Below are 26157 nucleotides of genomic sequence, written 5' to 3'. Positions count from 1 at the left end.
AGTGGGACCCATCATTGGCGATCTCCAGTGGGACCTATCATTGGTGGTCTCCGTTGGACCCTTCATTGGTGGCTTCTAGTTAGACCCTTTATTGGTGATCTCCAGTGGGACTTATCATTGGTGGCCTTTAGTTAGACCGATCATTGGTGGCCTCTAGTTAGACCGATCAGTGGTGGTCTCTAGTGGGACCCATCATTCTTCCTTCCTCCTCCTACAGAAGAAACATCTGGGGAACACTCCCATAACCCGGTGATCTGTGTCCTGGGCTGGGACGTTCCACCACCTCATGAACATGCAGATACCTGTAGGGGGAGGACAGATGTACGAGAGTCACCTCGGTGGTGGGACACAGATCTCAGGTCCTGGCTTCGTTACATGCCCCGGGCATCTCGTCTGGGACAAGGCTGAGCAGCTGAAGTGGCGCTGCCAATCACTGCCAGGTCCTGCCGCTCTCTAAACATGTTACACCTCTAGCGGGAGCCCCCCGCGGAGCCCGGCACAGTGGGGACCTCCATTCAATTATCCATCCCAGCTGCCGGCCGGTGCGCGGGGGGATTTTCACAAGCTGCTATAAAGACCCGCTCCTAAACATTCACAGACGAGAACCCACAGAGGCAACGCAAATAATCATTGTCTCACACAGGCAGAGCCCTAGGGGCCGGGGAGCGGAGATATGTGTGACACCCCTCCAAATAGCTGAACGCCAACTCCATTTACCCGACTTTAACCCGAGCGCATTCTTAAAGGGACACTCCAGTCACAACTTTGAAGCGTGGACATGGCTCATATTCATTGTATGGCTCTGCGCAAGGTATCATTCAATGAATCAGCTGTGAATGGGGGAATCTGTCAGCATCTCGTGGCCGTGCAAAGCAGGATCCAGTTTTGTTCCTGGACATCTATGTGATCATATTTTTGTGTGTTGTAAGTAGCATCATCAGGACTGTGAAATATGGATTCATTTTCATCATCGTCTCTGGGGGTATGTCCTCACACTGCTGTGCTCTGTGCTTTCTGTAGCCAGGGTTAGGTAATATCCTTGGAGAGATGTGTAATTAAACCGTTATGTATGTTGTTAGTAGCAGCAGAACTGTGAGATAAGGATTTCTCTTCCAGTGTTGTAGCTTCTCCAAGTTTACTGGGGGCTTGTCCTCACACTGTTGTTCTTTGTACTCTCTGCAACCAATGTTTGGTATTGTCAATGGAGAACTGTGTTTGGTTGGCACTGACGAGATGTGTTGTTAGTAGCAGCAGGACTGTGAAATATAGTTTCATGTATCAGGAATTTAGTGCGTCCTCACACTGTTGTGCTCTGTGCTCGCTCGATATTCCCATTAGAGATGTGTAATCTGACCTACTATTATTAGTAGCAACAGGACTGTGATATATTGATTTATCTTCCCGGATTGTAGCTTCTCCAAGTGCTCTGGGGGCATGTCCTAACACTGCTGTGCTCCCTGCACGCAGTGTTAGGCATTGGCTCTAGAGAACTGTGTAATTATGTGTGTGCTCGATATCATCTGTACTTTGCTCTGAATGACTGCTAAGTGCGTGTCTACAGTTTTTACTTAAGTTAGAGGAGAGGGCTGAATGCTGAGCGCTCAGAGCACAGCAGTGTAAGGACACCCGCAGTGGACTTGGAGAAGCTTAATCCGTTTTTCACAGTAGAGACCCAAAGTTTGATGAGGACACGTCTGCAGTGCACTTGGAGAAGCCTGGAATATAAATCACTGTACTTTGCTTTATGCAAGAGTCTCATAAAAGTGAATGGAACAAGTGTCCAATTCATTAATTAGGGGTCAGAGGGGCCCCCTGTTCTCGTGATCAGTAGTGGGACCCCCAATGATCAACAAATTTTCCATGGTGGAAAGCAGAAAATCTTTTGGAGCTGATCACACCCTAAGCTACACCCCCTTCTGGAACATTGGGAGACCTCTGGATTCCCCAGGAAAGTACTGCATCCAGGGAGATCACTACAAGAGAAACAGCGCCACCCTTGTCTGCAGGATGTACCTGGTATTGCAGCATTAAAGTGATTTGAGGCACTTTTGTTACCCAGACCCATGTGGTAGGTAGTTACAGATTTGTGAAAATATTTGGTGGGAAACGCTGTAATTCCCTGCTCCGGAATCCCAGCGGGCGCTTCCACAATCCGCAGCTTATCCTGCCTGTCACGTCCTCCGACCGCGGTGACCTCATTTCATGTCGCAGCTAGCGGCGGGGCCGAGGACATTCGCTGTCGGGGAAACAAAGTGCTCTGCGGGGACATATTACAGGATTTAATACTTCTTCCTTGATTGCTGTGAGAATATCATATCCCGTCCTCCACGGCGAGAGGCAAATCTCTGTAACGTATTACGCGCCGCCATGAGCCCCGCTGGCAGGGATGATTCACTCGCGGGGATGAGATAGCGGCCGACAAGTAGCCGCTTTAATTCATTGTTATGATTCATTATGTGGAAATCTATGGAGGATTTGGAGGCAGATGTTGTGGTCAGGAGCGGCTCCTGGCAGCGGCGCTCTCCTCGCCCCCTTGCCAAAAACACGCAGTCTATTATCCGAGCTGACAGTCTACAGCGAGACTCCCGCTATGAGCGTCACAAGCCATCACTGTCACCCTCACACCTGAAGTTATCATGGCCGTGACAGCCGCCCGCCCATGTGCTGTCAGGATGACAGCCGAGGAAGAAGGATACCCGCAGATACGTGACAGAGTGTTAGGTGACTCAGAGTTGTCTCACTGATTGACTAGGTGTGTCAGGGGTGGTGGGAAAGCTGGGTGCCAGTTATAATAATAATTCCTTTATTTATATAGCGCACACAGATTACGCAGCGCTGCACACAGCTTGACACATCGTTCCCTGTCCCCAATGGGGCTCACAATCTAATCACCCTACCAGTATGTTTTGGAGTGTGGGAGGAAAATGGAGGACCCGGAGGAAACCCACGCAAACACGGAGAGAACATACAAACTCTTTGCAGATGTTAACCCTGCATGGGACTTGAACCCAGGACCCCAGTGCTGAATGTAGGTTATCACCCAGCTTTCCCAGAAAGCAAAGTAAGATAAAAAATATATGGATGTAAAGAGATGATAAGTAGGATTCCGGCCTGGGGTCTGAATGATGGAGCCCGTTCTAGGGTCTATTTTAAAGTAGAATGTGGTTTTAAGGTAGTTAAATAGTTCAACCTCAAGTTTTTTTGATGGGGTATCCTGGGGTCTGAAATAAGGGGTAGCCTGATCTGGGACCTGGATTATAAATTGCACACTTACATGCTATGGTGTGCCCCCTCTTGCAGGATCCGCTATTATTTTAGCTTCTTATATCCTTGTTTTTATGAAAAGAAAGTTTGGAAAAAAATTATGCAAATGATCCTCAGGGGCTCTGGGCTCAATTAGCAGCTATGAATCCCAGAGCCCCTCAGAAACATTTGCATAATTTTTAAAACAAAAAGAGCATTAGAACAAAAATAAGAACTGATCCTGCCAGAGGGGGCGCAAACCAACATGTAAGTGTGCTTGGTTTACAACCCTTCATCCCGGTGGTAGACGCCCTTTTAAGGGAAATCTACCATCAAAATCCATCATGATAAACCAGGGACACTTAATCATAGATCCGGGCACCGGGACTGTGGCAATCTTCTAAAATTTGTTACAGCATGCTTGATAATTTCAATCAATTTTTCAAAATTATTGTAATTTGTCAAATCAATTCTCAAAATTATGCCCCTCTGCTTCCCCCTACCTTAGCCTGATATAATCTCCCACAGTGGGAGGGAGGAAGTGCTCCTACACAGTGTAACAGCCTGTGAAGCTACAGTAAACTCTGGTAATGCCCCAGAGCCTTTCTGGCTCATTAGCATAATTTTAAAAGTTGATTTTAGAAGTAAGGAGGCCATGCATTATAAATATAAGAAGAGTATCACAGTCCCGGTGCCTGGATCTGTGAGTAAGTGTCCCTGGTTTATCAGAATGGATTTTGATGGTAGATTTCCTATAAGGTGGAGTCTAGTCTAGAGGAAAAATGGGAGCAGGGGTATCACAAATTTGTCTGATTTCTTATACTACTTTTTGAGACTTTTTGTCTGGGGTCTGTAGTAATGGGGGAGTCTAGTCTGTGGTCTGTATTAATGGGGGAGTCTAGTCTGGGGTCTGTATTAATGGGAGAGTCTAGTCTGGGGTCTGTATTAATGGGGGGGTCTAGTCTGGGGTCTGTTTTATGTGGTATACAGGTGAAAGTATTAATTAGTAGTCTAATGTGAGGACTTAATGAAGGGAAAGTCTAGTGTGGAGTCTGTGTTAAAAGGCAGTTTGGTCTGGGGTCTGTATTAATGGGGTATCCTGGCGACTACAGGGACTCTGATCTTGTGTCTCTATTATGGAGTAGCTTGGGGTATTAACAGGTAGTTTGATTCAAGGACTGTATTAAGATTGGTCCCAGTAAAAGGTAAGTAGACTCCAAGGCCTGTGTAAGGCATAGTCTGGTCTGGGGGTCTCTATTATGGGATTCCAGGGCTGTACTAAGCAGAAGTCTGGTCTGGGGTCTCTATTATGGGATTCCAGTACTGTAATAAGCAGAAGTCTGGTCTGGGGTCTCTATTATGGGATTCCAGGACTGTACTAACCAGAAGTCTGGTCTAGGGTCTCTATTATGGGATTCCAGGGCTGTACTAAGCAGAAGTCTGGTCTGGGGTCTCTATTATGGGATTCCAGTACTGTAATAAGCAGAAGTCTGGTCTGGGGTCTCTATTATGGGATTCCAGGACTGTACTAACCAGAAGTCTGGTCTGGGGTCTCTATTATGGGATTCCAGGACTGTACTAAGCAGAGGTCTGGTCTGGGGTCTCTACTATGGGATTCCAGGACGGTACTAAGCAGAAGTCTGGTCTGGGGTCTCTATGATGGCATTCCAGGACTGTACTAAGCAGAAGTCTGGTCTGGGGTCTCTATTATGGGATTCCAGGACTGTACTAAGCAGAAGTCTGGTCTGGGGTCTCTATTATGGGATTCCAGGACTGTACTAAGCAGAAGTCCGGTCTGGGGTCTCTATTATGGGATTCCAGGACGGTACTAAGCAGAAGTCTGGTCTGGGGTCTTTATTATGGGATTCCAGGACTGTACTAAGCAGGAGTCTGGTCTGGGGTGTCTATTATAGGATTCCAGGACTGTACTAAGCAGGAGTCTGGTCTGGGGTCTCTATTATAGGATTCCAGGACTGTACTAAGCAGAAGTCTGGTCTGGGGTCTCTATTATAGGATTCCAGGACTGTACTAAGAAGAAGTCTGGTCTGGGGTCTCTATTATAGGATTCCAGGACTGTACTAAGCAGAAGTCTGGTCTGGGGTCTCTATTATAGGATTCCAGGACTGTACTAAGAAGAAGTCTGGTCTGGGGTCTCTATTATAGGATTCCAGGACTGCACTAAGCAGAAGTCTGGTCTGGGGTCTCTATTATAGGATTCCAGGACTGTACTAAGAAGAAGTCTGGTCTGGGGTCTCTACTATGGGATTCCAGGACGGTACTAAGCAGAAGTCCGGTCTGGGGTCTCTATTATGGGATTCCAGTTCTGTACTAAGCAGAAGTCCGGTCTGGGGTCTCTATTATGGGATTCCAGTTCTGTACTAAGCAGAAGTCTGGTCTGGGGTCTCTATTATGGGATTCCAGGACTGTACTAAGAAGAAGTCTGGTCTGGGGTCTCTACTATGGGATTCCAGGACGGTACTAAGCAGAAGTCTGGTCTGGGGTCTCTATTATGGGATTCCAGGACTGTACTAAGAAGAAGTCTGGTCTGGGGTCTCTACTATGGGATTCCAGGACGGTACTAAGCAGAAGTCCGGTCTGGGGTCTCTATTATGGGATTCCAGTTCTGTACTAAGCAGAAGTCCGGTCTGGGGTCTCTATTATGGGATTCCAGTACTGTAATAAGCAGAAGTCTGGTCTGGGGTCTCTATTATGGGATTCCAGGATGGTACTAGGCAGGAGTCTGGTCTGGGGTCTCTATTATAGGATTCCAGGACTGTACTAAGAAGAAGTCTGGTCTGGAGTCTCTATTATAGGATTCCAGTACTGTAATAAGCAGAAGTCTGGTCTGGGGTCTCTATTATGGGATTCCAGGACTGTACTAAGCAGAAGTCCGGTCTGGGGTCTCTATTATGGGATTCCAGGACTGTACTAAGCAGAAGTCCGGTCTGGGGTCTCTATTATGGGATTCCAGTTCTGTACTAAGCAGAAGTCCGGTCTGGGGTCTCTATTATGGGATTCCAGTTCTGTACTAAGCAGAAGTCTGGTCTGGGGTCTCTATTATGGGATTCCAGGACTGTACTAAGAAGAAGTCTGGTCTGGGGTCTCTACTATGGGATTCCAGGACGGTACTAAGCAGAAGTCTGGTCTGGGGTCTCTATTATGGGATTCCAGGACTGTACTAAGAAGAAGTCTGGTCTGGGGTCTCTACTATGGGATTCCAGGACGGTACTAAGCAGAAGTCCGGTCTGGGGTCTCTATTATGGGATTCCAGTTCTGTACTAAGCAGAAGTCCGGTCTGGGGTCTCTATTATGGGATTCCAGTACTGTAATAAGCAGAAGTCTGGTCTGGGGTCTCTATTATGGGATTCCAGGATGGTACTAGGCAGGAGTCTGGTCTGGGGTCTCTATTATAGGATTCCAGGACTGTACTAAGAAGAAGTCTGGTCTGGAGTCTCTATTATAGGATTCCAGTACTGTAATAAGCAGAAGTCTGGTCTGGGGTCTCTATTATGGGATTCCAGGACTGTACTAAGCAGAAGTCCGGTCTGGGGTCTCTATTATGGGATTCCAGGACTGTACTAAGCAGAAGTCTGGTCTGGGGTCTCTACTATGGGATTCCAGGACAGTACTAAGCAGAAGTCCGGTCTGGGGTCTCTATTATGGGATTCCAGTTCTGTACTAAGCAGAAGTCTGATCTGGGGTCTCTATTATGGGATTCTAGGACGGTACTAAGCAGAAGTCTGGTCTGGGGTCTCTACTATGGGATTCCAGGACAGTACTAAGCAGAAGTCTGGTCTGGGGTCTCTATTATAGGATTCCAGGACTGTACTAAGCAGAAGTCTGGTCTGGGGTCTCTATTATGGGATTCCAGGACGGTACTAAGCAGAAGTCTGGTCTGGGGTCTCTATTATAGGATTCCAGGACTGTACTAAGCAGAAGTCTGGTCTGGGGTCTCTACTATGGGATTCCAGGACTGTACTAAGCAGAAGTCTAATCTGGGGGTCTCTATTATAGGATTCCAGGACTGTACTAAGAAGAAGTCTGGTCTGGGGTCTCTACTATGGGATTCCAGGACGGTACTAAGCAGAAGTCTGGTCTGGGGTCTCTATTATGGGATTCCAGGACTGTACTAAGCAGGAGTCTGGTCTGGGGTCTCTATTATGGGATTCCAGGACTGTACTAAGCAGAAGTCTGGTCTGGGGTCTCTATTATAGGATTCCAGGACTGTACTAAGCAGAAGTCTGGTCTGGGGTCTCTACTATGGGATTCCAGGACTGTACTAAGCAGAAGTCTGATCTGGGGTCTCTATTATAGGATTCCAGGACTGTACTAAGAAGAAGTCTGGTCTGGGGTCTCTATTATGGGATTCCAGGACTGTACTAAGCAGAAGTCTGGTCTGGGGTCTCTATTATGGGATTCCAGGACTGTACTAAGCAGAAGTCTGGTCTGGGGGTCTCTATTATGGGATTCCAGGACTGTACTAAGCAGGAGTCTGGTCTGGGGTCTCTATTATAGGATTCCAGGACTGTACTAAGCAGAAGTCTGGTCTGGGGTCTCTATTATAGGATTCCAGGACTGTACTAAGCAGAAGTCTGGTCTGGGGTCTCTACTATGGGATTCCAGGACTGTACTAAGCAGAAGTCTGATCTGGGGGTCTCTATTATAGGATTCCAGGACTGTACTAAGAAGAAGTCTGGTCTGGGGTCTCTATTATGGGATTCCAGGACTGTACTAAGCATAAGTCTGGTCTGGGGTCTCTATTATGGGATTCCAGGACTGTACTAAGCAGGAGTCTGGTCTGGGGTCTCTATTATGGGATTCCAGGACTGTACTAAGCAGAAGTCTGGTCTGGGGTCTCTACTATGGGATTCCAGGACGGTACTAAGCAGGAGTCTGGTCTGGGGGTCTCAATTATAGGATTCCAGGACTGTACTAAGCATAAGTCTGGTCTGGGGTCTCTATTATGGGATTCCAGGACTGTACTAAGCATAAGTCTGGTCTGGGGTCTCTATTATGGGATTCCAGGACTGTACTAAGCAGGAGTCTGGTCTGGGGTCTCTATTATGGGATTCCAGTTCTGTACTAAGCAGAAGTCTGGTCTGGGGTCTCTATTATGGGATTCCAGGACTGTACTAAGCAGAAGTCTGGTCTGGGGGTCTCTATTATGGGATTCCAGGACTGTACTAAGCAGAAGTCTGGTCTGGGGTCTCTACTATGGGATTCCAGGACGGTACTAAGCAGAAGTCTGGTCTGGGGTCTCTATTATGGGATTCCAGGACTGTACTAAGCAGAAGTCTGGGGTCTCTATTATGGGATTCCAGGACTGTACTAAGCAGAAGTCTGGTCTGGGGTCTCTACTATGGGATTCCAGGACGGTACTAAGCAGAAGTCTGGTCTGGGGTCTCTATTATGGGATTCCAGGACTGTACTAAGCAGAAGTCTGGGGTCTCTATTATGGGATTCCAGGACTGTACTAAGCAGAAGTCTGGTCTGGGGTCTCTATTATGGGATTCCAGGACTGTACTAAGCAGAAGTCTGGTCTGGGGGTCTCTATTATGGGATTCCAGGATGGTACTAAGCAGAAGTCTGGTCTGGGGGTCTCTATTATAGGATTCCAGGATGGTACTAAGCAGGAGTCTGGTCTGGGGTCTCTATTATAGGATTCCAGGACTGTACTAAGCAGAAGTCTGGTCTGGGGTCTCTATTATAGGATTCCAGGACTGTACTAAGCAGAAGTCTGGTCTGGGGTCTCTATTATGGGATTCCAGGACTGTACTAAGCAGAAGTCTGATCTGGGGGTCTCTATTATAGGATTCCAGGACTGTACTAAGCAGGAGTCTGGTCTGGGGTCTCTATTATGGGATTCCAGGACTGTACTAAGCATAAGTCTGGTCTGGGGTCTCTATTATGGGATTCCAGGACTGTACTAAGCAGGAGTCTGGTCTGGGGTCTCTATTATGGGATTCCAGGACTGTACTAAGCAGAAGTCTGGTCTGGGGTCTCTACTATGGGATTCCAGGACGGTACTAAGCAGGAGTCTGGTCTGGGGGTCTCAATTATAGGATTCCAGGACTGTACTAAGCATAAGTCTGGTCTGGGGTCTCTATTATGGGATTCCAGGACTGTACTAAGCATAAGTCTGGTCTGGGGTCTCTATTATGGGATTCCAGGACTGTACTAAGCATAAGTCTGGTCTGGGGTCTCTATTATGGGATTCCAGTTCTGTACTAAGCAGAAGTCTGGTCTGGGGTCTCTATTATGGGATTCCAGGACTGTACTAAGCAGAAGTCTGGTCTGGGGGTCTCTATTATGGGATTCCAGGACTGTACTAAGCAGAAGTCTGGTCTGGGGTCTCTACTATGGGATTCCAGGACGGTACTAAGCAGAAGTCTGGTCTGGGGTCTCTATTATGGGATTCCAGGACTGTACTAAGCAGAAGTCTGGGGTCTCTATTATGGGATTCCAGGACTGTACTAAGCAGAAGTCTGGTCTGGGGTCTCTATTATGGGATTCCAGGACTGTACTAAGCAGAAGTCTGGTCTGGGGGTCTCTATTATGGGATTCCAGGACTGTACTAAGCAGAAGTCTGGTCTGGGGGTCTCTATTATAGGATTCCAGGATGGTACTAAGCAGAAGTCTGGTCTGGGGGTCTCTATTATGGGATTCCAGGACTGTACTAAGCAGAAGTCTGGTCTGGGGTCTCTACTATGGGATTCCAGGACGGTACTAAGCAGAAGTCTGATCTGGGGTCTCTATTATGGGATTCCAGTTCTGTACTAAGCAGAAGTCTGGTCTGGGGTCTCTATTATGGGATTCCAGGACTGTACTAAGCAGAAGTCTGGTCTGGGGTCTCTACTATGGGATTCCAGGACGGTACAAAACAGAAGTCTGCTCTGGGGTCTCTATTATTGGATTCCACGACGGTACTAAGCAGAAGTCTGGTCTGGGGTCTTTATTATGGGATTTCAGGATGGTACTAAGCAGAAGTCTGGTCTGGGGGTCTCTATTATAGGATTCCAGGATGGTACTAAGCAGAAGTCTGGTCTGGGGGTCTCTATTATGGGATTCCAGGACTGTACTAAGCAGAAGTCTGGTCTGGGGTCTCTACTATGGGATTCCAGGACGGTACTAAGCAGAAGTCTGATCTGGGGTCTCTATTATGGGATTCCAGTTCTGTACTAAGCAGAAGTCTGGTCTGGGGTCTCTATTATGGGATTCCAGGACTGTACTAAGCAGAAGTCTGGTCTGGGGTCTCTACTATGGGATTCCAGGACGGTACAAAACAGAAGTCTGCTCTGGGGTCTCTATTATTGGATTCCACGACGGTACTAAGCAGAAGTCTGGTCTGGGGTCTTTATTATGGGATTTCAGGATGATACTAAGCAGAAGTCTGGGGTCTCTATTATGGGATTCCAGGACTGTACTAAGCAGAAGTCTGGTCTGGGGTCTCTACTATGGGATTCCAGGACGGTACAAAACAGAAGTCTGCTCTGGGGTCTCTATTATTGGATTCCACGACGGTACTAAGCAGAAGTCTGGTCTGGGGTCTTTATTATGGGATTTCAGGATGATACTAAGCAGAAGTCTGGTCTGGGGTCTCTACTATGGGATTCCAGGACTGTACTAAGCAGAGGTCTGGGGTCTCTACTATGGGATTCCAGGACTGTACTAAGCAGAAGTCTGATCTGGGGTCTCTATGATGGGATTCCAGGACTGTACTAAGCAGAAGTTTGGTCTGGGGGTCTCTATTATGGGATTCCAGGACTGTACTAAGCAGAAGTCTGGTCTGGGGTCTCTGGAAAGGAAAAGTATGGTGGAGAGTTGGGCCCATTGAGCGGAGTCTGATGGGACCACCGGTGTAGCACAGGAGGCCGTGTGTATAATAGTCAGGGTGAGATCATCGCTCGCTGTGGTTAGAAGTCTCACGGTGAATCACTAGTCGTCTCCTTTCATGTTACATAAGCATTTGGTAAGATATCAGATCCTTACAGTAGACGAGGGGTGTCTGACACTCACATTCTCAACCTAAATCGACAGGATTGACTTGGGACCCCCCAGGTCGTCTATACAAACTACAGTCAGTGTCAAACTGGATATATATTCCAAGATTAAAGCTTCACCAAGGATGTGTCCTCACACTGCTGTGCTCTTAGCTCTCTGTCTTGAATTTCTTCACAGTCCTTCTGATCTGAGTGTTTTCCATCATATTCAACAAAGTACCTGCCCCAGCTTTTTACCCACACAGCGGGAAGGGGCTGAGAAGCATTTCATTGCAGAGTGCTAAGAGCGCAGCAGTGTGAGGACACGCCAACAGTGACCTGTAGAAGCTACAATCCTTGATTAAAAATCAGATTGTTGTCTCCGAGCAATCCCAAAATCCTAACTGGAAATGAACCAAAATCTCGGAAAGTTTGGTGAGAAACGCTGTAGACGATGTAAAGGCGGCCATTTTGATATTCAACTTAAGAATTTGTTATGGCAAATGTTTTCTAACTATGAGGCAGGAAGTTATTCGGACTCGAGCAGTTTTGTAGGTTCTAGTCTAGACCGATCGAATGGTCAAAAAGACAGGTGTGTGTACAAGGGGAGGAGGAGGGGGGATCAAAAAGTGATCACACTCAGAAAATAAAGCCGTCCCTTAATCCTCAAGGTTTAACTTTCCTTAACAGGGATTAGCCGAGCGACTTGGGAAAATCCATGAATGAGCGGGGGCCCGGGCTGCTCTTCTGGTGGCATTACACACACCGGGATCTGTAAGTCATCACGTCTTGGCAGCGACAATTCCACTGAGCGCGTTAATGAGGCCAAGACCGTGACATCACACCTTCGGCAAGTCTGTGAACTCCCATCGAGAGAGAGAGTGTGAGATGGTGCACCTGTGCTACTGAAGGAGCCCGGCTTCTTAGTGCTGACCTCTAAGGTCACCTTACCCTTGACCTCCGAAGAAGAAAAAAAACATTCCAGCTCAAGTCTTTGGAAAGTTAATTGCCGGGCTAAAGTCTGATTGAGGAAAGGTTTTTGGTGTAACGTTCAAGATGTTAGATTCTTCTCATTGTTGACTCTCTAGAGCAGTGATGGCGAACCTTTTAGAGACCGAGTGCCCAAACTACAACCAAGACCCACTTATTTAGTACCAACACAGAAATTTAATTTGTGATTTATACTCGCTTCTCTGTCACAGCTTTCATTGATACCAGCACCTGAGGACACCAATAAAGCAGGAAATAGAAGAAATTTGGACGATCATTGTAGCTTCCTTCCAGGGTCCCATAAACAGGAAGAATTGTCAGGGCCGGAGCAGGAGCTACAATGATAATCCAGACCTGTCCACACCTTCCCACTCCTCCAGTAGTCCCGGGTAGCACACAGCAAGTCCTGGGCTGTCTGGGACTGCAGGAAGATACCTGGAGTCATCTCTGGTGATGGCCTGGGTGCCCACAGAAAGGGCTCCGAGTGCCACCTTTGGCACCTGTACCATTGGTTCACCACTGCTCTAGAGGGTCACGTGCTGAGCCTTGGATGGATGCTGGTAGTGGGGATCCTTTTCCCCCCGAGATCATCAATGTTCTACTTTCTAAAGGCACTTGTGGAAATTTCTGTTATGTTAGGAAATCCAACAGCTAATTATTATAAAGGAATAATAAGAACGTTGGATCTCTTTCAGGTGTGGAATAAATTGGGACAAGACAAAAATCAAAACCAGATCTTCTGGTGAGAAACCAGAAAGAACAAGACCAAGGTGAAGGATATGGAGCAAATTCTGAATTCCCAAGCAAGGATGTCTACCTGAATGTATTTATTAGCCGGCCGCTGGAGGACTTTATCATAAAGAACCCGCCATCAAGACCTATAGATATGAGCCAAGGAATGGTCAGCTTCGACCATGGGTTTAAACCGACCACTGATAATGGTTGTCTCAGATGTCAGAAGATGTTCTGCCATATCCACCATCTATAACCTTGGTCTAAACCTGTTTGATCGGACCTCAACATCTTCATGTTCCTCAGCATGTTCACTGGGATCATCTCCTTTGTATGAGATGCATAGATCATGTTTGATGTTGATACGTTTTAACATTTTGGCTTCTACCGCTCATCATCCCTACATTACAACACAAGATCCTATACAAGGTCCAACTTTTGTCACAGAGGACCTTTTCTAAGGCCTTCCAGTACTTGCTTATTGGACACTACGTTACATTTACTATGCATTTCTCCAAAAATGTTGGATTTTGCCCCGTTTTGTTTGAGGCTTTCTTTATCTGTGGGCGAGTCAATTGCTTATTTGCTCCCATCCCAGAGCTTCTGGGTCTCAGATTTCTCTCCTAAAGCCGTGGCTGCTACATTATCTCAGTGGGATTTGCCTAAGCGCTCACTTTGTCATGTAAACAGCATACAGGTGGCTATTACTTCTCAATTTGTCTTTCGTGTGCGAATCAAAGTGGTGTCACATTTCCAAAGGTCACATCGCATGGTGACGGCAGGAAAAGAATGATCCCAGACTCTCAGCATGGTTCATTAGAGGAAATGAGATTTTCAGAATTCGCAATATGGGTGCTAATATACGTCAGATTCTGGCTACATGGTGTAAGGAAATTTACCCAAATTCTGCTGGGTATGAATCTTAGGTAGTTGTGATGGTTAAGGAATTGTTCCACCACTGACACCTTTTTACAGTGGTAGATCAGAAGAACAGTGGACCTTTTATGGCCCTGGAGGGACAACCACTTTAAGGTACCCATAAAGGTCAACTGAAAGCCTGGTCACCCCAAAGTTCCTCCTGACAACTTCATACATGTACTAGATAGGTTTGCCAAACACAGATACCTCTGGTGGTGGCTTATTGCCAAAAATACAAAAGAAAAGTCTGGCACTAAAATTCAAGGTGAATGAAGGCTCTTCAATTTTCCCAAAGAGATGAAGTTGAAAACAATTTGGAGCCTCCGACTCACATTCGTTGGCCAGTCTTGACCAAATCACTGGGTTCAGATGGCTCTTGGACACGGGGAGGCCTTAAGTCATTCCCATAGTAGTTGGTGGAACCTCTTACGTTAGCCAAGGAATGAGTTGGCAAAGACTTCTGATTCCACTCCTCCATTATACTGACGAATTTGCTACCCAGTCGGTAATGTCTGCCCATCACCCTTGGACCACTCCTAGACATCTTCATTCTTCAGAGATAGGAAGGGAAAAACCAGGGATGAGTCCTCGTGAGATGTGTCTAAGGGGCTTAGACACCTGTAAAAGGGAAAAGACATCCTCCTTCTAGCGTTGGTTCATACCACCAATCACTCTCCATCCATTACATCTGGCACTGGAAGATCTGGAACATATTTGTCCCCTTTTGTACTTGTGTTGTGTGATGGCTCCTACTCATTGTCTCGATGTAGTTCTAGTAGGAGAGAAGAAATGGACAACATCGCATGAAACCTCCATCTACATGGTCTTCTGTGTAGCTTTTCGGTTGACCATTATGGAATGTATCTAGGGAAGATGTGGTCAACTAAACCTAAACTATGGGTCGATTTATGACCCATTCACCCATCACAAGATACATAACCAAATCTGTTGCTCATTTGGTATGAGACAGCTCCTGGACACCCAAGCCATGGCCATGGGTATAATGGCGTCCTCTGCATCTGCTCAACCCATGCCTCTGCCTATGGCTGCAAGCCTACAGCAAACAGATGCCACCACTGCCCTACTTAACACCATGGCCAACGTAGGCTCCTCTCGACTCTCCTCTGTCAGCAGATTCCCTCATAGAAAATTGTCTTTTCATTACATTCGATCCCCCCGTCTCCCTAGAGAGGCTTCAGTTCTCCACCTTTTTGCCTATTCCAGCGCCGTCCTTTACATCAGCCCTGATCCTCGCTGTCTTCCATTAGGCCTGTGACAGACTGGAGCAGGCGAGAACAGAATGATTGAGGATGGGTACTAATCGCAGCAATTGATATAAATTACTGTGTCAGCTGTAGGATATAGCAGTCTGTAGGATTTACACCTCATTAACTTCCGAGCGCTAAATGAATCAAAAGGCTTCCGTAGAACATTTTTAATTAATAGTTCAAGCAGCAGGACGGCGCACCGGGGGGAGGGAACCCGGCACCGGCTGCAGTTAGGATCGGTAGGAGGAATCATTGGCTTGTGTCTCTGCCAGGGATTGGGGTCAGGGATATCTTCTCGTTGTATATATAAGGAGTCTTTTGGGGGTCCATCCTCCATCAACTCTTAGATGGTAGTAGGGTTGTCTTCTACTGGACCTTTGGTGTACAGTAATGGGTTACAGCCTAGGCCCAGCATAGGACCTCTGTATGAATCTGCCTTGGGGAATATACAGGCGGTCCCCTACTTAAGGACACCCGACTTACAGACAACCCATAGTTACAGACAGACCCCTCTGACCTCTGGTGACCTCTCTGGATGTTACTTTAGTCCCAGGCTGCAATGATCAGCTGTAAGGTGTCTGTAATGAAGCTTTATTGATAATCATTGGTCCCATTACAGCAAAAAATGTTTAAACTCCAATTGTCACTGGGGCCAAAAATTTTTTACAATTTCTACAATTCTAAAATATACAGTTTCGACTTACATACAAATTCAACTTAAGAACAAACCTCCGGACCCTATCTTGTACGTAACCCGGGTACTGCCTGTACTTACATATCTCTACAGAGCTATTAACCAACAAAAACTACAACTCTCAGCATGACCAGATGATGATGGTTACAGAAGCTACTCAATCTGCACCAGAGCCTTAAAGTCCTGTTTTTATTTATCAATTCTTTGGATCAGATTATTGGAGTCGGCGCCATACATTGTATAGTGGTAATGCTTGGTATTACAGCTCAGCCCCATTCACTTGAAACAAAGAGAGGTGCCCATGAATAAATGCTGGAAATCCCCTTTAATATTGTAATATGGAGCTGACAAGTGCAGGTCCAAATTTACAAGGCTGCTAGCGAAACAGAGGGGCAGATTTACTTACCCGGTGCTGTCGCGATCCCGCTGTGCGTCGTCCCACAAGGATTCGGGTCTTCCGAAATTCACTAATGTCGTGCGCCTGAGTTCCTGCATCCGTCGTTTCTGCACTGAGGTCCGCCGGAGTTCACCTTCTTCTTCCCGGTGCATGTGAGTGCTGATCTTGCAACACAAATCCTTTTTCAAATTCCACGCTTTGTCCGAATCTGTCGGGTTGTCTGACGGCCACGTCCCCGATTTCTGTCGCGTGCAAGCCGATGCGCCACAATCCAATCGCGTGCGCCAAAAACCCGGGGCTTTCCGCCGCAAAGCGGAAATCGCCGGGAAACGCCAACAAAAATGCGCCCCGCGGACCCTTAGTAAATGATCCCCATAATTGTCACATTCCTGCCATTCATCGATGTAAATAGAAACGGTTTCCATTCATTGACAGCAAGCGGGGATCCCGGAACTTATAATATTGTAACATATATGAATACATTCTATTAACATCAATCCCTTTAATAAAATTAACAACACTAAAACTCAAGTCTACTGATCTATTGGTCTCTGTTATCAGCCAGTCCTGTCTTCCATATCACCCCTCATTAGTAATCCTGATGAAGGAGGCTCCTCGCTACCTTGCAGCCATCGCTGTGATTGATGTGAGGCTCTTGTCATTGTCACGTCCTCGCTGACTGCTGTTGTCAGGCCGCCGACGCGTTTCAGACATAATACAGACATTAACTACAACCTTCATCTTCGTCGTGTGAATTAGCGTCCTCACAAAAATCCTTGGATAGGAAATGAGAGAGAGACGGGCGACTACGGAGAAGGGGAGCGCCTGGTGTAACGACATCCTGAATGGGAGCTGTCAGTCACGGTATTAGGCGACGTACAGCGGTGATTTATCAGCAGGTTCTACTCCGGGCGCAGTGTGACAGCTCCAATGTAACGCCACGGACTGGTCCGTAATCAACTCCGGCAGCTAATGGACGCGTGATGTCAGCAGCAGAGCGAAACGGATGGTTACTGCAGCAACCGATTAGGAGGGACGGGTGATGTGGGCCACCGCTCCAGGGGGTACCGTGGGCAGGGCCTGAGCTCAGCTGGGACCGGTTCTGAAACCTGAGAGGAAGGGAGAAATCGGCAGATTACAATATTTTCCTGGTGGTCTCTGTAGATCTAAATCTTTGTGTTGAAGGGTAAAAACCAGAGGACCACCAAGGTCCCCCATCATAATACCCCAATTATGGTGCCTGAGCAAAGGTTCCTAACTTGTTACTTACTATGAACATGTGGATCTTCTGTTGTAGAACCTTGATCTGATCTTCTGACTCTGTCTATCCTGATTTTGGACTATCACCTCAACATGTCTCTGCCTATGACTTTAGGGAAATAATAAGAGACCAATCCTAGAAACCTACTGATCTTACTGCCACCAAAAAAAGATTTCTGTATGGGGAATAAAGGGTCAAAACAGGGGACCACTTTATTCTGGTCCAACACGTGAAACATCTGCTGAGTAGATTTTTTAAGTAGCCACAAGTTGGGCACCAAATACTTTTGACGGTCTACATGTATGTTGTATATCAAGGATGAGATTTTAGTTTCCTACAGTCACCACTAGGGGGAGCTTTCTGTATACATAAATACAACTTACATTATCTTATCTCTCTCTCCTGTCCATTGCATAATGAACACGTTCTGCAGTGCTGTAAGCATTATGCACTTTATCGGACCCTATCCCCAGTAGTTCTCACAGCTTAAAGGGATATTCCTATGCAGCATCAAATTGGTTCCCACCACCCCGCCAATCAGCAGTCACCACGCTCCAGCAAGGGTGCCCTGTGATGTAACCTCCATTGGTCACATGGCCAATTTGTGTCACCCCATTCAAGAGACTGCGGCTAAGCTGCAATACCAAGCACAGCCACTATATTTTATATGGCGCTGTATTTGGTAAATTGTAAAAAGGCTACAACGTTCCTGCAAAATTCTACAGACTCTTCACGTAACTGGTGTCAGACCCCCATTAATTTGATAATGGTCACGTATCATAAGGATGGGGCCACTTGAAGGAGGGGGGAGATCAGACAAGATCTAATGAGCCAATATTAGGTGGATAGAGGTGGATTATGTGACTACCTAGGAAGACGTCTGCAGAGCATTTCATTAGGACAAGAGTGTGGAGGACACATCTGGTTCTGGTCTGTACAATAGGATTAGACTGGGAAATCCCTGGGGTGGAGAAACCCCCAATACATCTCCTGGGGGGTCAGCGCTCAGTCCTTGATTCTAAACAAAGGGAATCATAGAACATCCCAAAAGAGATGATCCGACATGTCAGGAGGAGAAGATACATCTGCGAATATCAAGCCCAATCAATGCCGAGGTTTGATGCCGAGCGCTAGTGATGGCAGCGGCACCAGCGGCCCGATCAATACTCGGCTGGAGACGCTGAGGCTGCGGTCCTGAGGTTCAACGAGTCTCCCAGGGCGGAAGTGGCTCCCAACAAAGAAGATCTGCACCACATCCTATGGTCACTGCAACGGGATGAGATATAGGAGACGGAGGAGGATCTGGTTGACCTTAACGAAGGGCAGAACTTGTAGTAGTTAAAGGGATATAGGACCGGAGGGATTACTGAGGGGCCAGGGGGAAGTCTGGGGGATGTAGGACTGGTGGGATTACTGGGGGGGATGTCTGGGGGATGTAGGACTGGTGGGATTACTGGGGGGGGATGTCTGGGGGATGTAGGACTGGTGAGATTACTGGGGGGGATGTCTGGGGGATGTAGGACTGGTAGCGATTACTGAGGGGCCAGGGGGCAGTCTGGGGGATGTAGGACAGGTGAGATTACTGGGGTAATCTGGGGGATGTAGGACCGGTGGGATTACTGGGGGTAATCTGGGGGGTGTAGGACAGGTGGGATTACTGGGGGTAGTCTTGGGGATGTAGGACTGGTGGGATTACTGGGGGGTAGTCTTGGGGATGTAGGACTGGTGGAATTACTGGGGGGTAGTCTGGGGATGTAAGACTGGTGGGATTACTGGGGGGCAGTCTGGGGGATGTAAGACTGGTGGGATTACTGGGGGGCAGTCTGGGGGATGTAAGACTGGTGGGATTACTGGGGGTAGTCTTGGGGATGTAGGACTGGTGGGATTACTGGGGGTGTCTGGGGGATGTAGGACTGGTGGAATTACTGGGGGGGAGTATGGGGGATGTAAAACTGGTGGGATTAGTGGGGGGCAGTCTGGGGGATGTAAGACTGGTGGGATCACTGGGGGGCAGTCTGGGGGATGTAAATGGCGGGATTACTGGGGGACAGTCTGGGGGATGTAAGACTGGTGGGATCACTGGGGGGCAGTCTGGGGGATGTAAGACTGGTGGGATTACTGGGGGACAGTCTCGGGGGTGTCTGGGGGATGTAGGACTGGTGGGATCACTGGGGGGCTGTCTGGGGGATGTAGAACTGGTGGGATCACTGGGGGGGGGACTGTCTGGGGATGTAGGACTGGTGTGATCACTGGGGGGTGTCTGGGGGATGTAGGACTGGTGTGATCACTGGGGGGGCTGTCTGGGGGATGTAGGACTGGTGTGATCACTGGGGGGGCTGTCTGGGGGGTGTAGGACTTGTGTGATCACTGGGGGGGGCTGTCTGGGGGATGTAGGACTGGTGTGATCACTGGGGGGTGTCTGGGGGATGTAGGACTGGTGTGATCATTGGGGGGTGTCTGGGGGATGTAGGACTGGTGTGATCACTGGGGGGCTGTCTGGGGGGTGTAGGACTGGTGTGATCACTGGGGGGGCTGTCTGGGGGGTGTAGGACTGGTGTGATCACTGGGGGGGCTGTCTGGGGGGTGTAGGACTGGTGTGATCACTGGGGGGCTGTCTGGGGGGTGTAGGACTGGTGTGATCACTGGGGGGCTGTCTGGGGGGTGTAGGACTGGTGTGATCACTGGACGGGCTGTCTGGGGGGTGTAGGACTGGTGTGATCACTGGGGGGTGTCTGGGGGATGTAGGACTGGTGTGAACACTGGGGGGCTGTCTGGGGGGTGTAGGACTGGTGTGATCACTGGGGGGGCTGTATGGGGGGTGTAGGACTGGTGTGATCACTGGGGGGGGCTGTCTGGGGGGTGTAGGACTGGTGTGATCACTGGGGGGTGTCTGGGGGATGTAGGGCAGGTGTGATTACTGGGGGGGGGGCTGTCTGGGGGATGTAGGACTGGTGTGATCACTGGGGGGCTGTCTGTGGGGTGTAGGACTGGTGTGATCACTGGGGGGCTGTCTGGGGGGTGTAGGACTGGTGTGATCACTGGGGGGGCTGTCTGGGGGGTGTAGGACTGGTGTGATCACTGGGGGGGCTGTCTGGGGGGTGTAGGACTGGTGTGATCACTGGGGGGCTGTCTGTGGGGTGTAGTACTGGTGTGATCACTGAGGGGCTGTCTGGGGGGTGTAGGACTGGTGTGATCACTGGGGGGCTGTCTGTGGGGTGTAGGACTGGTGTGATCACTGGGGGGCTGTCTGGGGGGTGTAGGACTGGTGTGATCACTGGGGGGGCTGTCTGTGGGGTGTAGGAGTGGTGTGATCACTGGGGGGGCTGTCTGGGGGCTGTAGGACTGGTGTGATCACTGGGGGGTGTCTGGGGGATGTAGGGCAGGTGTGATCACTGGGGGGGCTGTCTGGGGGATGTAGGACTGGTGTGATCACTGGGGGGCTGTCTGTGGGGTGTAGGACTGGTGTGATCACTGGGGGGACTGTCTGGGGGATGTAGGACTGGTGTGATCACTGGGGGGGCTGTCTGGGGGATGTAGGACTGGTGTGATCACTGGGGGGGCTGTCTGGGGGATGTAGGACTGGTGTGATCACTGGAGGGTGTCTGGGGGATGTAGGGCAGGTGTGATCACTGGGGGGGCTGTCTGGGGGGTGTAGGACTGGTGTGATCACTGGGGGGCTGTCTGGGGGATGTAGGACTGGTGTGATCACTGGGGGGCTGTCTGTGGGGTGTAGGACTGGTATGATCACTGGGGGGCTGTCTGTGGGGTGTAGGACTGGTGTGATCACTGGGGGGGGCTGTCTGGGGGATGTAGGACTGGTGGGATTACTGGGGGGGCTGTCTGGGGGATGTAGGACTGGTGGGATTACTGGGGGGGGCTGTCTGGGGGATGTAGGACCGGTGTGATCACTGGGGGGCTGTCTGGGGGATGTAGGACTGGTGTGATCACTGGGGGGGTGTCTGGGGGATGTAGGACTGGTGTGATCACTGAGGGGTGTCTGGGGGATGTAGGACCGGTGTGATCACTGGGGGGTGTCTGGGGGGTGTAGGACTGGTGGGATTACTGGGGGGGGGGGCTGTCTGGGGGATGTAGGACCGGTGTGATCACTGGGGGGTGTCTGGGGGGTGTAGGACTGGTGTGATCACTGGGGGGTGTCTGGGGGATGTAGGACCGGTGTGATCACGGGGGGGGGCTGTCTGGGGGGTGTAGGACTGGTGGGATTGTAAGAGGGGAATAATGGAGAATGGCTCCGATCAAAAATCAGTTTGGACCTGGAAAACTATGTTATTTTACCAAGATCTAGTCTGCTGGGATGTAGTTACCGGTTTATCTCAAATCTCAAGATCTTGGAGCCACTAATCTCATGTTGTGGGGGCTTAAGAATTAGGAAGCCCCAGAAATGCCAAATCCCTCCCTAGTTAGTGTGCCATGACCTAAGTCACCTTAACTTGACCCTGAAGCCTAATTATCACCAATACCTCACTCCGTAAGGCTTAGGTTACAGGGAAGACTTGCTGGAACATGTAGTTCTCCTCCAGCCGCCTCGTCGTTGTCGCCTGATAATGGGGTGAAACTAAGGGAGCCGGTAAGTTTGAATTGTTAGTTTCTTCCAGGCCATGAAATGACATAATTAATTGCTATTTAGTGCATCCACTTCAGGAAGCAACGGGGTTAATTAAGCCAAGATCCGAGATTCATGCAACATAAGCCGCGCGGCTCGTTAATGAGAACTATGGGGAGATGATGAGGGAGTGTTCTGCGGAGCGCTGAAAGAGCACTATAATATAGATTCAGCGCACTAAATTGGCCCCCGGGGGCAGCGCACAACTTTGTATTGCAGCAGTGAGGTCCTCCGCCGCCTCCTGAGGCCCCGTTCACCGACAGACACCCCCCCCCCTCCCGATCTCTTAAAGGGGCAGAGTGCAGGTTGTATCTATTGTGAAATTTGATTTTAACACTTACAGGGAATCAAGTTTAAGTTGGGTTTTTTTTTGGCTTCCCATATCCCATAAGTTAGATGTATGATGTTTTACTTTGCACTCAGTTCCTAGCCGGTCTCCTGCACCTATTGGTCTATTTTTAAGGTACCTCTTTCCATAGGACGGTGCCTGAGCAAAGGTTCCTAGATTGCTGGTTACTGTCTGCTCTGACCTTGGCTTGTGCTACAGCTTTGGTTATCTTGGTGATCAGATAATCTTTACCTGTCCTGACCTCGGACTGTCCACTGACCCAGTCTCTGGCAGTCTCTTTGGTGCCGTGATTTTTACATCTTTTGGCCTAGGTCACTAAACAGCGATTGTTCCAGCAGGTAGAAACCTAGAGCTATCCATGCAATGAAGCCCAGACCCCCTACATGGGAGTTAAAGGGTGAAAACTTCTGTCCCATTGAATGAGCCTCACCATTGGCACTGCATCCTCTATTTACATGCATGACACCTACCAAGAACAATATTCTTGTTTCCTGATGTCACCACTAGGGGGAGCTTATTGTATACATATCACAGTAGCATGTACCCCCCCCCCCCCCTAGTGGTGGCTACAAGGAACTGGAGCTCACAAAATCATAGCTCCAGCTACTGAAGCTACAGTTCAGCACTGGAAATGAGACTTGCGCTTCCGGAAATGGACCGTTCCGCCAAGGCCTGGGTCTCTCCGTGCCAATAATCTGTTGGGATCACTGTCCGCGGTAATTGGGCAGAATAGTTTGCAGTCAGTCCAGTTCTATGGTTTCTACAATATAAGGTGCACTGCAAGTATCTTGCGGTCTGGAGTGCCGGATCCCCATGTGCTGCATCACTACAAGTCTCAGCATGCCCAGACGGAGGAGAAGCAGCTGGAGATGGCTGTAGCTGGATAAGTCTGTATTGTGTATTACTGCACCTGGCAGATCATGAGATCTTCTTCCTGACACCTGCAGGATCTCGCCTCGTCTCCTGCGTCTCCCCCCTCCCTCGGCTGCACGCGGAGCTGCACACTTGTAATACACATAATTAGGGAATTGGGTGGAAAATGAAGCAGATCATTGCGGGCGGGTGTTACATGATGCGAGAAGCCTTAAGACTGCGCTGGAGGATGGCGGTTTATGGAATAGGTTACACAATCCCGATTATTACCAGGGAGAACGCAGACCACAACCGCAGCACGAAACACATGAAAGCGCTGCTCAGAACATGGAGAGACGGCCCCGAGCAGATGGTAAGCTCACGGGACCAGGGCCGAGCATCACACTGGCTGCACAGGGAGATCTGCTATTATTAAAGGGGCAGGACACATAAAGCTGCCAGATGGTAATTCCCCAAAAATATGGATGTATATGATTTTAACCATTTCAGTAATTTGCTTGGAATTACATACAGCATGTGACATTCTTAAAGGGATATTATGTTAAGACGCAGACCTATTCATTTTAAAGGGGAGGTCACCATGACTCGTAATAGTCGAATACAATACTTGTCTACTCTGGTTCCAGTGATTGCTACTCTAAAGAGTGGGTACATTACTTGATCAAGTGACCAGGGGCTTGATTCCAGAGCTCTACGAGGGAGATCATGCCCCCTCAGTCACTACAGCTGCCACACAGCACATGATTATACAGAGATGTGCCTAAATGGATTCTAAAGGCCAATCCTTCAAAGAATGGGTGTGTCATTAGATCACATGACCAGAGGCTGGATTTTACCACCTGTACTGAGGAGATCATGCTCCCTCAGTCACTACAGCTGCCACACAGCACATGATCATACAAAGATGTGCCTAAACTGGTTCTTCTGGTCCCTCCTCTAAATAGTGGGTACGTTATTAGATCACATGACCAGAGGCTGGATTTTAGCACCTGTACTGAGGAGATCATGCTCCCTCAGTCACTGCAGCTGCCAATTGGTGCATGTGCATTCCCCATGTGACAGCTGTGACTGAGGGAGCTGGATCTTCTCTGTATAGCACCTTGGATCCAGTGTATTTACTGCAGTGTTTTTAATTTGCAACACCCTCGCCGATGCAAGGCGAAGGAGTGTTTGCGAATACGTCCCACAGCATGTCACTACATCACACAGGGGACATTGCAGTGGTAGATCCTGCCTGGCAAGGCAGGAGTTAAGTGTTTTGTATGATGCAAGATCTGTCGTCCAATCACTTGTATTGCATTCTGCCCAATGTAAGCTGAGATGTAATTGGAGGAGCAGCCACCACCTGACCTAGGGGCTACAAAACCCCTGGCCAGGAATATTCCAGAGCTCAGTTCCAGGCAGACCTGAGGGTCTGCAGGACACTAGAAGAGACTAGTTTTAGCCTAGCTCAGATGAGAAGCAGCAGACTGGGTTATCCCAGTCCAGACTCTATTCAGCCAGCATACCATACCAGAGCAGGAAGAGCCTAGCCCCTGCCTCTGAAGAGTGGAGCTAATAGATAAGAGTAGTGAGGAAAGGGGTATCATCCTACCTTCAAGGGTGATACCTGAAGCACTCCAGGATAAGCTGAAGCTTCCTATTAGGACACAGCTACCTCCCAGCCTGCCCTCTGCATCCAGGCTGGCGATCTACCTCCTGTGGCTTCCTCCAACTGCATCTCAGCACTCCACCATTCTGTTAAAGGCACGTTGCTGAAGTTCCTGTCGGTTCCAATAAAGAACTGTAAGTGTTTCTGTTCAACCTCTGCCTCCGTCTGGTCCCTGCTACTACGGCTGTCACCATCACGGGCACCCTGTCCACCACACAGAGACTCATACTCTAGACACCAAAGGGTTGCCCCAGGGAGATCCGCTATAGCAGCCTCTCCCTCATCATTTCTTGCCAACACCACCCTGCTGGAGACCTGCCAGGCTGTAGGACAGCCCTCCGGTTCCCCATACCAAGCACCGTGACACTAGCGTGCCTAGGCCGCAACCGCCAGCCACTCAGGTACTGCGGGCCCCGGCTGTCACCAGGCCCCAAGAAAAGGCTAGGCCCCGGTGGGGGATGTTGCACATTTTTTTGACAACCCCTTTAAATTATTGGGAGTCTAAGAGCCCCTCAAGGTGATAAATTCAATGGAAAAAAAAAAATCAGATTTCACATTTCTTCCTTTAAGTTTCTCCGAAAATGCCGTAAAAAATAAATAAAAGCCAAACTAAAAAGCGGAAATGTCAAGTTTCTAATTTAGCATGAAAACAATCCTGGCGGGGATTTCACCTCCATTACAGATTGGTAACAGCCACAGTATATAAATTGATATTGGTTAAGAGGAATTGTCCCCGCTGGGTGTGAGCGATTGTCCTCCGCCTCTGGAGCGGGCTCCTGCGGTGCCGTAGAATAAGCGGCTATTTGCAGTCACAGCGGGAGACGTGTGTAAAGGCACATTGTTTAAGGCTGAGGGGCTGCGTACACAAAACGGCGACCACTTATGGGGCTCGCTTGGGTTAATAAAGGTTCATGGGGATTTGAACTTTGAACCTTGGAGTTCTGGTTGGCTGTCAATACAGTCCAGATGTGTAAGGAAGGTTGCACTCGTATCTAACCCAGTACCTGCTATATTCATCAGTCTCACAATGTAACTGCTATATTCATCAGTCTCATAGAGACTTGGCAATGCGCAGTGACGAGTCACTTCACACGGGATCCACAATATGGTCACAATTGATGTATCCAGAGATCAAGGCTACTACTTATCCAAAGGTGATAATTGTCTAATCTGTGGTGGTC

The 26157-nt window shown here is 48.8% G+C and overlaps 1 long non-coding RNA gene across 1 annotated transcript in view; it reads left to right on the top strand.

Annotated features, from left to right (window-relative positions):
* The window catches only part of LOC140104502 (uncharacterized), a 55637-nt gene extending 42659 nt beyond the window's left edge, over positions 1–12978 (top strand). Inside the window, exon 3 of the long non-coding RNA XR_011850343.1 lies at positions 12908–12978. This is a non-coding gene — a long non-coding RNA (uncharacterized lncRNA). The remainder of the gene's footprint in view (positions 1–12907) is intronic.
* The last annotated feature ends 13179 nt before the right edge of the window (positions 12979–26157 follow it).

The sequence above is a fragment of the Engystomops pustulosus genome, chromosome 10 (assembly GCF_040894005.1).
Source record: "Engystomops pustulosus chromosome 10, aEngPut4.maternal, whole genome shotgun sequence".
NCBI lineage: Eukaryota > Metazoa > Chordata > Amphibia > Anura > Leptodactylidae > Engystomops > Engystomops pustulosus.
Note: the sequence above shows the minus strand (reverse complement) of the source record. Positions and strands in the feature narration are given on the sequence as shown.